Raw genomic sequence first — 15,727 nt, forward strand, 5'->3', positions numbered from 1 at the left:
GATAATCCCAATGCCAGATCCATGGTTTCTTTCCTTGAAGCAGAACCTCGGTACCGTATCAGTGTTTGCTCCCCCTGCTGAGTCATCTCTCGCAAATCGTGGTTGCCAGAACCATTGTAGCTTTCCTCAGCAGCAGGCTTCCAATGCCATTCTTTCCCCGATCAGAGTCTCGGTATGGCCAGAACACCGCATGGCTAGTCATCTCCCCACAGAGTTCTTTGCGCTGTGCATCTCCAACAGCCTTGCCAGGGTCCAGAAGATGGTGATCATTTCTCCAGCAGATCCCTTGCCTTAGCTTGGCATTCTACCCAGCATTTCGCATCCCTGCATGTAGAATCATATTGCATTGCATCCTTCCAAATCGCGTAGCATTTCCATTTTCATGGAGCATTACGCCATTGAAAAATTCAAACATACGCATGTAAGCATAAAACATTCTCGGTATCCCAAGTGATAAGCTAGAAGTTGTTTCCAGTACTCAGACTGAAGATTGTTCATGACTTACCTTTGTTATCCCCAGCAAGTGTCATTGGCCCATGCGCCGCCTCTATTATCATTCCCTATTTCTGCCAATGCTGACAGGCATGAAGTTTTACCGGTATCCAGACCGAAGTGGCGTTCAGGCCAGTTTTCCCGGTATCCAGACCGAAGTGGCATTCAGGCCAGTTTTCCGGTATCCAGACCGAAGTGGCATTCAGGCCAGTTTTCCGGTATCCAGACCGAAGTGGCATTCAGGCCAGTGTTCCGATGTTCAGATCGAAGAAGTTTCCGACGTTCAGGTCGATGCAACTTGTGGCATTCAGGCCAGTTTTCCGGTATTCAGATTGAAGTGGCATTCAGGCCAATTTTCCGATATTCAGATCGAAGTGGCATTCAGGCCAATTTTCCGATGTTCAGATCGAAGAAGGTTCCGACGTTCAGGTCGATGCGACTTGTGGCATTCAGGCCCATTTTCCGATGTTCAGATCGAAATCCTTTCCAGTATTCAGACTGATGAGCGGCATTCAAGCCATGGTTATTTCTGTGTTACCATTTATTTTGGTATCCAGTTTAACATTCTTTTTCGATATTCAAACTGACTCTCACCGTACCAGACGAATTCTTCTTTCAAGACCACCTCTTTGCTGATTCTGACAGACATTGTTACTTCACTTCACTTCAGTGCAAATTTTTGGGCTTTTATTGTATTCAATCCCTTAATACCTCGAAAGTACGAAAGCAACTGCCATCTTCTTTCCGGGTCTCCAGTTGATTGAATAGGGGCAGCTGTAATACCCCAAAATTTACCCTTCATTTTTCCTGAAAAAAAAAAAAAAAAAAAAAAAAAAAAAAAGAAAAACGAAACAAAAAAAAAAAATTTAATTAATTAATTAATTAATTAATTAAATAAATAAAATAAATAAATAAATAAAATATAACAAATTATTTTGGACTTGGGTCTCCCTCATTTGAGCCCATTACCCACGAAAATCAGTCTATAAATACTGAAGTTTTAGTAGAGGAAAACAGACTTGGAGTTACACTTGGAGTTACACTGGGAGATTCACTGGAGAAAGAAGGAAGAGAAGCAAAACCCTGAGTAAAAGATAGTGAGAGAAAAGCCAACAGAGTTCAGAGCAACCTCCAAACCCTGAAAGGAACTCAACTTGTAAACCTCACGGGCGCAACTCAATCAAGCTCTCCAATCAGGTTTGCCCTATATCCATCATCTTTATGCCTTTTATTTGAATGCTCTAAATGTATGAGGTATTATGGGTGAATTTGATACCTTTTTGTGAGCCTTTTGTGAATTTTGATGGAATTATTCATGTGGTTACATTTTGATTTAGGGGCAACTCTGGGTTACCCTATTTTGTTTATTCTAACCTGTCTTGTGTTTCCATGGCATTGTTTTCTCTTGATTTCATCCTACTACTCTAACCCTTTGTCGAGTTTTATGAGGGCTCACATGGCTTTCGCAGAGACACTCACGTGGTTTCCCACTTTATTTGTAGGATACCCCCTGGAGTTTTATTCTGATTATTCGTGTTGACTGATTTCCTTTGACGGTCCAGCTGGAGACATTTCAGGGTTTCTTGCCCCTTTAACTGCTATAGCTTCGGATCTTTATCCGTGTGGTAATTTTTTCCCTTTCTCATACTTTATCGCTTTCTTAGCTGGAAGACCTCGATAGGAGGCAATGTTTGAGCCCCTTGGTGGCATTTTACTTTGAGATACATGTTTTGTGTTTTGTATTCATATCCCTGCAGGTAGCACGGTTCCTTCGTCAAGGACTGCCTTTTTGCCCTCGAGCATCCCAAACCCTAAAACCCAAAGCAACACGTTTACTCCTTCTACTACAGGCGAGTAAGTCTCCAAAGGTCGAGCATCCGGTAGATTGCGTAGTAACGTTGTTCGTCCAAAACCCAATCCATAACCCCGTAGTTAGCCGAACTACGGCTTGCTCTGATTCTCATTCCAGATGAGATACGTAGGCATAAGACGCGATGTCTTAGCGAGCACACATCCCCCCAACTCATAGGTCAGCCGAGCTACGAAGACTCTGATTCTCATATTCATATGAGATACGTATGCAGTGGATGCGACATCCGCGCGAGTCATTTCTCTTAACCTTTTTAGTAAATAAACACGTTAGGTAAACCCACACCCTTTAGACAAAAACTACAAAAGTGGATCCCGTAGAGTACTATGGATGCGTAGGGGTGCTAATACCTTCCCTTCGCATAACCGACTCCCGAACCCAAGATTTGGTTGCGAGACCCCGTCTTGTCCTTTCCTTTTTCAGGTTTACTTCGAGCGTTTCCTTTCCCTCCTTTGGGATGAATAACGCACGGTGGCGACTCTTCTGTCATTCTCTTTCGCCGGTTGTTTTTTTCGCACACTGTATTTTTCAGGTTGCGTCAGCAAGCTAACTGTCAAATATGCCATCTTACATAAGATTGGTTCAGCCAACTGGGTGCCTACTAATCATATCTCAACCATCTCCATTGGTCTTGGAAGAATTATTTATGCTATTGGAACCAGGATAAACTTTGACTTTGGAAGATTTATGTTTGATCAAATTATCAGACATGCCTCCACTAATGCAGTGAAGCTGTCCATTTCCTTTCCATCTATCATCTGTGGAATTATCTTGAGCCAGCAACCAGGCATTCTCAACACAAGTGATATTCCTAGCAGAAGAAAGCCTCCACTATCCATTCACTACAAGTTGTTTGAAGAAAGCCATGTCAATGATGTTGTCATGACATCTGCAAGAAAGGAGCCAGCCTCTCAAGGTAGCTTTATTGATCAATTAAAGGAAACTTGCAAGGAGCTGGATAATGGTATTAGGGTTGCCAAGGCAAGGAAATAGGCTTTGGAGGTTCTTATTGGTAGCTTAGAGAAGGAAGAGATGGAGAAGGCGGGTGAGACCAAGGATTCAGATGTCAATACCTCAAGTGAGAGGTCCAATGCTCAATCTAGTGGAAACTCTAATTCTGAAGGTGAAGGTGATGCCTCTTCCTCAGATTAAGTGGTAATGGTTTCCCCTGGTATGAAGACTGTGTGTGCTGTGTGCTGTGATGAAGACTGGGTTGGTTTGACTATTGTGTGTGCTGTTATGAAGACTGGTTCCCTTGCTGTTTTGACTACTTTGGATGCTGAAGAATTTGTTTTTTTTCTGTTGAAATGTATGTAATTTGTGGCAGTCCTTACTGATGCCTTTATGTAATATTTGGGCTCTTAATGAGTTCCATGGATTTCTGATTATCTCAGTTATCATATCTGTGTATAATTATGGTGTGTATCTCCTAACATTTATGTTTTAACATTTTAAATGTTATAACATCTCTTGTGACATTCTCTGCTAGGCTAATTGACATTTATTTTGTCTAATTGGTCACCTTTGGTCAATTTTGACTAAAAATGGGGAGAAGTGATGATGTGGAGCAGTTTAATATGTGGAGCTGTATGGAGGTGTATGTGCTGGTATAGCTGAACAGATGAACATCTATTATTGAAGGAGATGTGTTTGATGTAAGATAGAATGATGTTCTGTTTACAGATGTCAAAGGAGATGTCTGATGTGGTGCACAAGTGATGTTGAAACAGAGGTCAGAGGGTGATTCTGACTGTTACAGGTGTTGTGGTTACAGGTGCTGTTATTATTAAAGGAGATGTTTGTGTTGCACATATTTAGGGGGAGAAGAAGTACCCTTATGCATTTGTGTGTTTTACTAGTTGCTTCTATAACTAGTAATTTTGTTTGCTTCTGCTGCTGCTTAAACTGTTGTTTAACTACTTATAGTTTTTTCTTGTGAACAAAAAGGATAGATATAAGTTTTAGCCAAAATTTGCCAAAGGGGGAGTTTGTTGGTTCTAAGTGTTGGCAGCAATTTTGGTAAAACAAAGAGTGTTCATAAGATGTTGCATGTGATGTCTTAACCTAAGATATCTATGTACCTGCTGGAGTTTAAAAACATAATTATGCAGGATTGTTTCAGGATGTCATACACGATGTTATGACATCTGATATTATGTACCTGCTGGAAATTATAAATGGAATTATGCAGGATTGTTCCAGGATGTCAGACCCGATGTCATGACATCCTGTACATAGAACATTCAGGGTGAATGTTATGTGTTTTGTGATTGCGCATTTAATGGTAATCTATGTATGATTGAAGATCTGATTTGAAGGCGCATTCAATCATTGATTACAACCTGATTTACTTATTTTCCAAGGAGATCTAACCAGCTGTCATGAGAATATTTAATTGGAAAATAGTTTTAGGGTTTTCAAGATGTCCAAGCCCAGCTGAATGCTTCTATAAATAGGACATGGAAAACCTGATTTGTTACACAACCAATACAAAGCGAAATACTAAGAGCGAGCAAGGGTTTGTGTCTTGTTTAGTCGTGAGACTTGTAAGCCATTCAATTCATCCATAGATGATTGAATTGGTCTAATTTGTGAGTTGTAATTTGTCACTCTATCCTTGTAAGCAAGAGTGTGTGTCTACTTGATCAGAGCTGTTAAGCAAGATCAAGTGTGTGTCTACTTGATCAAAGCTGTTAAGCAAGACCAAGTGTGTGTCTACTTGATTAAAGTTGTTAAGCAAAATCAAGTGTGTGTTATTGAAAAGTGTCTTCTTTTCACAAGGAATTATTGTTTAAAATCACAGGTGTGATTGAAGGGGAGTGAGTGGGTTCTCATATCTAAGAGTGCTTAGGTAGAAATTGCACGGGTAGAGATTAGGTGAGAAATACTGTAACTTGTTGAAGTGTACGGAGAGTCTTTGAACTGATTCTATTTAGTGGATTTCCTTCCTGGCTTGGTAGCCCCCAGATGTAGGTGAGTTGGACCGAACTGGGTTAACAATTGCTTGTGTCTCTTACATTACTATTCTTTATCTTTATCCTGTTTGTTTTACTCAGATATTAGTGTCGTGACATTACCTTCGACATCTCATATCTGATACCAGAATTTCATTTAGAACTATTTTTCTTTGAAAGCTGAGGTGAGAAGACTGGTACAAAGTGGTATTTTATCTTTTGAAGACTCTGGTCCTAATGTACAAGCCAATCTATTGCCTAAATATGGTGGTGCAACTATGAATATGGTATATGGATGCCTTGGAAAGTGTCGTGTCTTTGATGTCAACCTAATTAGTAGATTCTTGGTTGAGATGCATGCAACTTTGTGCGAGCTGAGTTATTATGAGCACGATCATGCTTCTTGCCATAGCTGTTCAAGGAACCCTTGAGTATGTGCTTTGGTGAAGAGAGATTTGCGAGAGATGTTGGATCAAAATCTTATTCAAATTACGAGAGCTATGGATGAAGATGAGTATGAGGTGAATGTCATAGTTCCCCATTTCAATATCCCAGAACTAGTTGTGATTGCATACAATAGTCAAAAGTCTACCGTCTCTCCTTTGGTTATTCGTATGACGGGACCTACACCCTATGAATTTGATAAAGTTGTTCCTTACAAGTACAATGCTACCATGTTGGAAGATGGTAAAGAAGTCGTTATTCCTTCATTTTGTTATGTTACAAACATTGCTGATGTAAGTGGTGTCACCCAAAGTGGTCGAGTATTTGTTTCAGCGGCTCCTAAAAGAATTGAAGATGCTTCAGTGGGTAAGAAAACTTAGATGGAAACTCCTGTTATGCTGTCTGGCTAGTCTAGTAGGGTGAACCAAAAGTATGATCAGGATGAAGTGCTGAAGTTGATTAAGAGAAGTGAATTAAATATGATGGATAAGTTATTGCATACCCCATCCAAAACATATGTATTATCTTTGCTGATGAATTCAGAAGCTCACAGAGAGGCTTTGCATAAGATCTTGGAGCAAACCTATGTGGATCATGATGTAACAATTGGTCAGTTTGATGGCATTGTGGACAACATTACGGTGTGTAACAATTTGAGCTTTAGTGATGAAGAATTTCCCGGACAGGGGAGGAATCATAATTTGGCTTTGCACATTTCTATGAACTGTCAAGAAGATACTATGTCCAATGTGCTGGTTGACACTAACTCTTTGCTGAATGTGATGTCGAAGTCTACTCTGTCCAAGCTTTCCTATCAAGGTGCTCCGATGAGTTTTAGTGGGGTTGTTGTGAAGGCCTTTGATGGCTTGAAGAAAAATGTGATTGGAGAGGTTGATCTCCCGATGAAGATAGGTCCGTGCTTATTTCAGATTATGTTTCAAGTGATGTATATCCATATCGCCTATAGTTGTCTCCTGAGTCGTCCATGGATTCACGAAGTTGGGGCAGTGACGTCAACTCTCCATCGGAAGTTGGAAATTTTTAAGAATGGAAAGTTAGTGATCATGGGTGGCGAGTAGGCCATGTTGGTAAGTCATCTCTCTCCATTTTCGTCTATTGATGTCGATGAGTCTGTGGGAACTCCATTTGAAGCTCTTTCTGTCGATGATAATGATGTTAAGAAGAATGGGACATCCATGACTTCTTTGAAAGACGTCCAACAAGTTGTGGAGAATGGTCAATCTGCTAGATGGGGTCAAGTTATTGAGCTTGCTGAGAATAAGAATATAGATAGTTTGGGCTTCTCTTCTGGTTCAACTCAGAGATATTTGAAGTGTATCCAAGAAGTTTTTCACGGTGTTGTTTTCATCCACTCCAAAGATCAGTCTGCTGCTGAAATCCTGGAAGATGATCAAGAACAAGAAGCGCCAAACTTTGTTACACACAAATTGATATGCCATAATTGGTCTGCTATTAACGTTCCCTCTGTTGTTTACTTGTCAAAGTAATATGGTTTTTGTTATTTTCAAAAATCCTTTCACTATGCCCAAGGTGAAAGTGAATCTGTGTGGGCTTTGTTTCAAATTTTATCATCATTAATAAAATGTTATTTCGTTTATCCATATTATGTTTTCTCTTTTTTATTTTTCTGAAAAAATGGTAACATAAAAAACCAAGAAAATAATCACTTTTTATATCTGCATCATAATTGTGTGTTTATCTGTTCATATTCTAAAATCAAGCATAAAATCATTGTGTAAATTGATTGTTAAACCCATTGAAAATAATGACTTTATGCCCTCTCCGCTTGAATCCTAATAAGTGTACTTTTGGTGTCCGTTCAGGAAAGTTGTTGGGCTTCATTGTCAGTCAGAACGGTATTGAGGTAGATCCTGATAAAGTCAGATCTATTCAAGAAATGCCTACACCAAAGACATAAAAGCAAGTCCGAGGATTCCTCAGAAGTCTGAATGACATCTTCGGGTTTATATCTCACATGATTGCCATATGTGGGCCAATCTTCAAGCTTCTCCGTAAAGATCAAGGTTGTGTTTGGACAGAAGACTGGAAAAAATATGCTGACAACATCAAGGAGTATCTACTTCAAACTCCTATCTTGTCCCCTATAGTGGAAGGAAGACTATTGATCATGTACTTAACTATGTTAGAAGAGTCCATGGGTTTTGTACTTGGACAACAAGATGAGACTAGTAGAAAGGAGCATGCCATCTACTAGCTGAGTAAAGAAGTTTACAGACTGTGAGTCTCGGTACTCCATGCTTGAGAAGACTAGTTGTGCTTTAGCCTGCATTGCCAAGCGTTTACGCCAGTATATGGTTAATCATACCACTTTGAAGGATTGCTTGTTGGTAGATATTGTTGTATAAATATGATATTGAGTACCGTACTCAGAAGGCGATTAAAGGAAGTATTCTTGCAGATCATTTCGCTCACCAACCAATTGATGATTACCAATCCATCTAGTTTGACTTCCCTGATGAAGATGTTATGTACTTAAAAGCTAAATATTATGATGAACTGTTGCCTGAAGAAGGACCAGAGCCTGGATCCTGGTGGGGTTTAGTGTTTGATGGAGCTGTTAGTTCTTATGGTAATGAAATAGGGGAAATCATCACTACTTCTCAGGGTTCTCATATCCTTTTCACTACAAGATTGATGTTTGATTGTACGAACAACATGGTAGGGTATGAAGCTTGTATCATGGGTCTTAAAGAAGCTATTGACTTGAGAACTAAGATTCTTGATGTATATGGAGACTCAGACTTGGTGGTTAATCAGATTAAAGGAGAATTGGGGAATACCGGTTACTGGGCATATAATAGGTGACCAACCAGGCGTGAATTGGGGAATATTTCCAAGACACTCATCATCCAAAAGGAGGGCTGAAAAAGCAAACTCGATTATAGGATGGACATTCGATTCCATAAGGAAATATGAATCTTACTCGACTGGGGAAGAAAAAGACTTTGACTGAAGAGCGCATGAGATATATTATCTATTACTGTTAGAACGTAGATAACATACTCGCATGGAGGATTATCCACAACCGAATACTGGGTTAATAAAGGATAATTTGAATGAAAATAAAGGACATCGGGATACCGGTTACAGGGTATAAAATGATGACCAATCAAGGGGAGAAACAATCATTACCAAACAAGGGTAAATGAAAGATGACTCGTTGGGAATAAATTGCTTGATCAGAGCAATCATCCAGGAGATATATCACCGGCTACTGGGTGGTATACTCAAAACTGAAGGAATATCAATACCGAATATTGGAGAAAGATAACCAACAAAGAGGGGATTACATCTACCGGTTACTGGGTAGAAAACCAAAGGCAAGAGTAACCGTCATCGGTTAGGATGAACAACATCAAGGATTAACTCTGCAAGGGGACAAAATGGGGTTTACAACTACCGGTTACTGGGTAGAAAACCACAAAGATAGGACTTATAACTACCGGTTACTGGGTAGAAGGCCACAAAAGATCCGCTAAGGAGAGAATGAACAATTACTGGTTACTGAGTAATTGATCACCTGAACCACAGGGAACTGCAGGGGAGATAACAAGAAAGGAGTCGATCTAGGAACGAACTAGAGAGACGCAAATGAAACAAAACTAAACCCAATGAGGATATAACTCAGGGGAGTAATTCCATCCCAATACCTATTTTGGGAGGAAACTTAAACAATAATAATCCACGAGGACATAATTTAGTGGGGAATAATGAAGGAAAGATAGACATTTTATGCCTACAGGGCTGACTCTATATGGAGAGATCAGGCACAAACATCCGCTTGTGAGAGAATATTTCACCACTAGCAGGAGATATCAAGCAAAGATTTATGGCAAAGAATGCAACATGAATATCTGAATGCTAAAATTATGCATGTGTATGCATGGTTTATGTATGATTAATGCTGACAAACAAACATATCTAACACAAACAAGTCCAAGAATCAATGGATAGACATCCGGTACAACATCTCAAAAAGAGAAAGGCCAGGCCCACAAAGGAAAATCCAATCTGGTGGGGAGCCACAAATACCGGGAAACACCAATCACTGCTGAGGATCGAGCAGAGTCACTGCCGGGGATCAAGACTACTGCTAGGGGAACAAGCAGAGTCACCGGGGATCAGAGGCCGTTGTTAGGGATAAGCAAAGGATCACAACTACCAAAAGTTAGGGATCTTATTAAGGGGTGTGTGAAATTCTGTGGGGAGCAACCACCAAATAGAAACTCATCAATCAAACATTCACTTCTAACCACTGAAGGAACATTCCTGTTGCGGAGAAAGAGAAGAAAATCACTCCGCTGGGGAAGGAAACAACACATCTTTCTCGAAGTTCCAAAGCCAAACTAGGATCAGGTAAAGTCTTAGCTGGGGAAGGTACAGAGCCACTGCCAGGGAGCTCAATACAGACAAGATCCATCGTAGAAGAAACTCTACTAGGGAACTTATCAAGGAAAGATATGAAACTCTGTGGGGAACAACCACCAAACAGAAGTTCCAAAAATCATCATATTTCCTCATATTTACTGGAGAAACATATCTACCGAGGAGAAGAGAAACACCGCTCCGCTGGGGAAGGAAATTCACATCTTCAACACCAGCTCCGCTAGGAGGAATTATTCAATAAAGAGGAAGCAAATATCAGGCACCGATCCGGCAACTCCACTGGGGAAAGATTGTTGGTGATCATCCTAGGGATAAACTGTAGGCGATCATGCTGGCGAACCAACTGGGGAAGTCTAACGTGATCAACCCTACTGAGGATGAGTGTTGAGCAAACTTGCTGGGGGAAAATGTATGCGAATCCGACGGGATAAGCTACAAACCAACCTACTGAAAATTTCCACTCATGCTGGGAATTCCTGCTCACTCTGCGGGAGATTTCCACTCATGCTGAGGGAAAGACCAACTTCCTCGAAAAATAAGATAGCATATAAATTTTTATCAATCTATAAGGGATTTTAGGTCAGTCCACACAAGGGATGACAACCATATATTTGATAAAACACAGATGCTAGATTCAGACTCCTCGGGATCTGAGAGGTATACATCTCTAAGCAAATCAGGACCAAGACTCCAGACTCTCTGGGGAATTGGTGAAGTATCACCCTTCTCTGCGCTTGCTAAGGAGACAAACCTGAAAGATGATGAAGAGGAATGCAAATATGCCAGAAATATGAACAAATGTCTTACCCTTTTGGAGGTCATACTATCCTTGGGAGAGCACTGAAGACGTTTCAATGATCCTTTCATTCATCGTGAATGTTCACTTCGTTTAAAAACAGTTTATAAAAACTTTATTTGTATAAAACAATGATATTTACCAATTAAAACATGCAAACATTTGTTAAACAGAAACAAATAAGAGTGCGAAGAATTGGATAAAGGCTCAAATTTATTTGATGGGATGGTAGTCTGCAAATGGCAAGACTCCATGGATCTTTACAAATTTGAAATTGGTGATATTATTTGGAAAAAGGGCTACATTGAACACAATGACCATTTCTCCACCAACTCTGAATCCAATGTATCTGAAGCTTCAGTTGACGATGACTGAGCGAGATTCTTTGACAGATGACAGTTGTAGAACAAAGTCTTGTCAGGATGCAGTTACTTGCCAAATCCCTAATTTTTGCCTAGATTTCCCCAGGGCGGGGTACTCAATCTAGCGGGATATATATTTATTTTTTCAAGTCTCTAACTTTTGCCTGGATCGCCCTTTCGGGTTTTCAATCCACCGAGACGCTCATTTTTGCTTAAGTCGCCCTTTCGGGTTTTCAACTTAGCGAGCTATTCTATTTTTATTTTAGGCAAAGTATTTCTTGACTGCATTTGAATTCACAGGACGAGTGATATTCCTCCCCATCCATAGTTGTAAGCATCAAAGCACCGCGTGAAAAGGCTCTCTTAACAACATATAAACCTTCATAGTTTGGAGTTCACTTGCCCCTGGAATCGGGCACGAAAGACAAGACTTTCTTGAGCACGAGGTCACCTTCTCATAACACACGAGGCTTGACCTTCTTATCAAAGGCCTTCTTAATCCTTTGCTGATATAACTGACCATGGCACATGGCAGTTAATCTCTTCTCTTCTATCAAGTTCATTTGGTCATAACGACTCTGAACCCATTCAGCCTCAGTCAACTTGGCTTCCATCAAGACTCTCATTGATGGGATCTCGACCTCCACTAGGAGCACATCTTCCATGCCATATACAAGAGAGAAAGGGGTTGCCCTGTTGAAGTGCGGACAGATGTACGATAACCATACAAAGCAAATGGCAGCATCTCATGCCAATCCTTGTACGTAACAACCATCTTCTGGATAATTTTCTTGATGTTCTTGTTAGCAGCTTCAACAACCCCATTCATCTTGGGTCTATAAGGAGAAGAAATATGATGTGCAATCTTGAACTCACTACATAGCTCTTTCATCATCTTATTGTTCAAGTTAGATCCATTATCAGTAATGATCTTGTCTGGCACACCATAACGGCATATGAGTTGATTCTTGATAAACTTCACAACCACCTGCTTGGTGACATTTGCATGTGATGCCGCTTCAACCCACTTGGTGAAGTAATCAATTGCTACGAGAATAAACCTGTGACCATTGGACGCTTTTGGCTCTATCATGCCAATCATGTCAATTCCCCACATGGAGAAAGGCCATGGTGATGAAATAACATTCAGAAGTGTCGGGGGAATATGAATCTTATCCGCATAAATCTGACACTTATGGCATTTCTTCACATATTTGCAGCAGTCAGACTCCATTGTCAGCCAATAGTAGCCTGCTCTTAACATCTTCTTTGTCATGGCATGTCCATTGGAATGAGTACCAAATGAACCCTCATGGACTTCAGTCATCAACAAGTCTGCTTCGTGTCTATCCATGCATCTGAGCAAAACCATGTCAAAATTTCTCTTATAAAGCACATTGCCATTGAGGTAGAAACTGCCTGATAATCTCCTCAAAGTCTTCTTGTCTTTAATAGATGCCCCGGGCGGGTAAATCTGACTCTGAAGAAAACATTTGATATCATAATACCATGGCTTATCATCTTTTACTTCTTCAACTGCAAATACGTGGGTTGGTCTATCCAAGCGCATCACAGTAATATTGGGGACTTCATTCCAGAATTTCACCACAATCATCGAAACAAGTGTAGCAAGAGCATTTGCCATCCGATTCTCATCTCGGAGAATATGATGGAAGTCAACCTCAGTAAAGAAAGTTGAAATCCTCCTCGCATAATCTCTGTATGGGATGAGGCCAGGCTGATTCGTCTCTCATTCACCCTTAATTTGATTAACAACAAGGGTCGAATCGCCATAAACATCAAGATACTTGATCCTAAGATCAATACACTCTTTTAAACTCATAATACAGGCCTCATACTACGCCATATTATTCGTGCATTTGAAAGTTAGCCTTGCTGTAAAAGGAAAATGTGTGCCCCGAGGAGTAATAATTACTACCCCAATACCATTTCCATACTGATTAACAGCGCCATCGAACACCATACCCCATCGGGAACCAGGCTCTGGCCCTTCATCGAGCGTAGGCTCATCGCAATCTTTCATTTTCAATAGAGAATCTCCTCATCAGGGAAGTCGTACTGAACATACTGATAATCCTCGATTAGTTGATGTGCCAAATGGTCAGCCAAGATACTACCTTTAATAGCCTTCTGAGGTCGATACTCAATATCATACTCAGACAATAACATCTGCCAACGGGCAATCCTCCCGGTTAAAGCAGGCTTCTCAAAGATATACTTGATTGGATCCATTTTGGATATCAACCAAGTCGTATGATTCAAGATATACTGGCATAAGCGCTTAGCAGCCCAAGCCAAAGCACAACATGTCTTCTCAAGCATCGAGTATCGAGACTCACAATCAGTGAACTTCTTACTCAGATAGTATATAGCATACTCTTTCTTCCCTTATTCATCTTGTTGACCCAATAAACAACCCATAGAGTCTTCAAGAACTGTCAAGTACATAATCAAGGGTCTCCCTTCCACAGGCGGAGACAGAATCGGAGGCTCGGACATATACTCTTTGATACTGTCAAAGGCCTTCTGGAAATCCTCGGTCCTATCAAGACGTTGATCTTTCCGGAGGAGCTTGAATATGGGCGCACATGTGGCCGTCATGTGGGATATAAATCTAGAAATATAATTCAAGCGGCCAAGAAAACCTCGGAGTTGCTTCTCAGTTTTGGGCGCAGGCATCTCTTGTATTGCTTTGACCTTGGCAAGATCAACTTCAATACCTCTTTCACTGACAATAAATCCCAATAACTTGCCGGAACAGACTCCAAATGTACACTTATTCGATTCAGACGAAGTTTGTACTTCCTCAAACGCTGAAAAAGCTTCAACAAGTGCTCTACATGTTCAACTTCCGTTTTCGACTTCGCAATCATATCATCAACGTATACCTCGATCTCCTTGTGCATCAAATCATGAAACAAGGTAGTCATAGCGCGTTGATACGTGGTTCCTGCATTCTTCAAACCGAAGGGTATCACTCGATAACAAAATGTTCCCTAAGGTGTGATGAATGTTGTCTTCTCCATATCCTCGGGTGCAATTTTAATATGGTTATAACCGGAAAATCCGTCCATAAATGAGAAGACATTGAATTTAGCTGTATTATCTACCAACATATCAATATGCGGTAGAGGGAAATCATCTTTCGGACTAGCTTTATTCAAGTCTCTATAGTCGACACACATTCTGACTTTTCCATCTTTCTTAGGCACGGGCACAATATTGGTCACCCATTGAGGATATGTAGAAGTCACCAGAAACCCCACATCAATTTGCTTCTGAACTTCTTCTTTAATCTTCACTGCCATATCAGGATGAGTTCTTCTGAGCTTCTGCTTCACAGGCACACACTCAGGCTTCAAAGGCAGGAAATGTTGCACGATATCAGTATCCAGACCAGGCATGTCTTCATATGACCAGGCAAATACGTCGACATATTCTTGTAGCAACTCAATCAACCCCTTCTTCACAGACTCTTCCAGGAGTGCCCCAATCTTCACTTCGCGAACACAATCCTCAGACCCCAAGTTGACTGTTTCCAGATTCTCAAGATGCGGCTGAATGATCTTCTCTTCGTGCTTAAGTAGACGGGTAATCTCATCAGGAATCTCTTCAACATCCTCTTCTTCGGCCTCAAATACACGGAACTCAAAGTTGGGAGATGGTGTTGGATCATTATGTTCAATGGGTTTGATCAACCTGCATAATGATTTTGGATATAAAAGAGATTTTAGAATTCAAGCAAAGCAAATCATTATGCAGATGAAAAGATGTTTTTATTCTCTTTTTAGGGTTTTATGTGATCACCAATTTCATGCAAAAAGCAAAAAAGTGAAAATAGTTTGGAAAAGAAAACATTTAACATGTAATTATTGAATAAATACCATTGTATTAATGTGCCAACAATGTCATCACTCCTCCTTTTGGCATGGGAGGAGGGTTTTTTTCTAAACAAAATGCGAACACATTACGTGGACTTATGGACAACTGTTGGAACATCAACAACGACCCAATTATTGCAGACTCCTCCAGGGATGACAAAGTTTCCAGAATCTTCCTCTGCATCATCTTCCACTATAGCAGCAGCCTCCTGGTCTTCGACCGTGTGGATGAAACCACCACTCTGGAACAAGCCACGCTCATTGAAAGTGCCTGAAGAGTACCCTATGCCAGCCCGGGATTTATTGTCTTCCAGCTTAATCATTTGTCCTAAACCAGTAGTTGCGCCATGCTCAATGGTCAACTTCGCATCATTGTAGGACGCAAATGAAGAAGTTCCTTTTCTTAAAGGCTCAGCAATAGACAAGGCTTGGAACGGCGTCCCAACCTCATCCTCAGCATGTATATAAGAAAAGGAAGA

This window comes from Lathyrus oleraceus, chromosome 7 (genome assembly GCF_024323335.1).
Source record: "Lathyrus oleraceus cultivar Zhongwan6 chromosome 7, CAAS_Psat_ZW6_1.0, whole genome shotgun sequence".
Classification (NCBI taxonomy): Eukaryota; Viridiplantae; Streptophyta; class Magnoliopsida; order Fabales; family Fabaceae; genus Lathyrus; species Lathyrus oleraceus.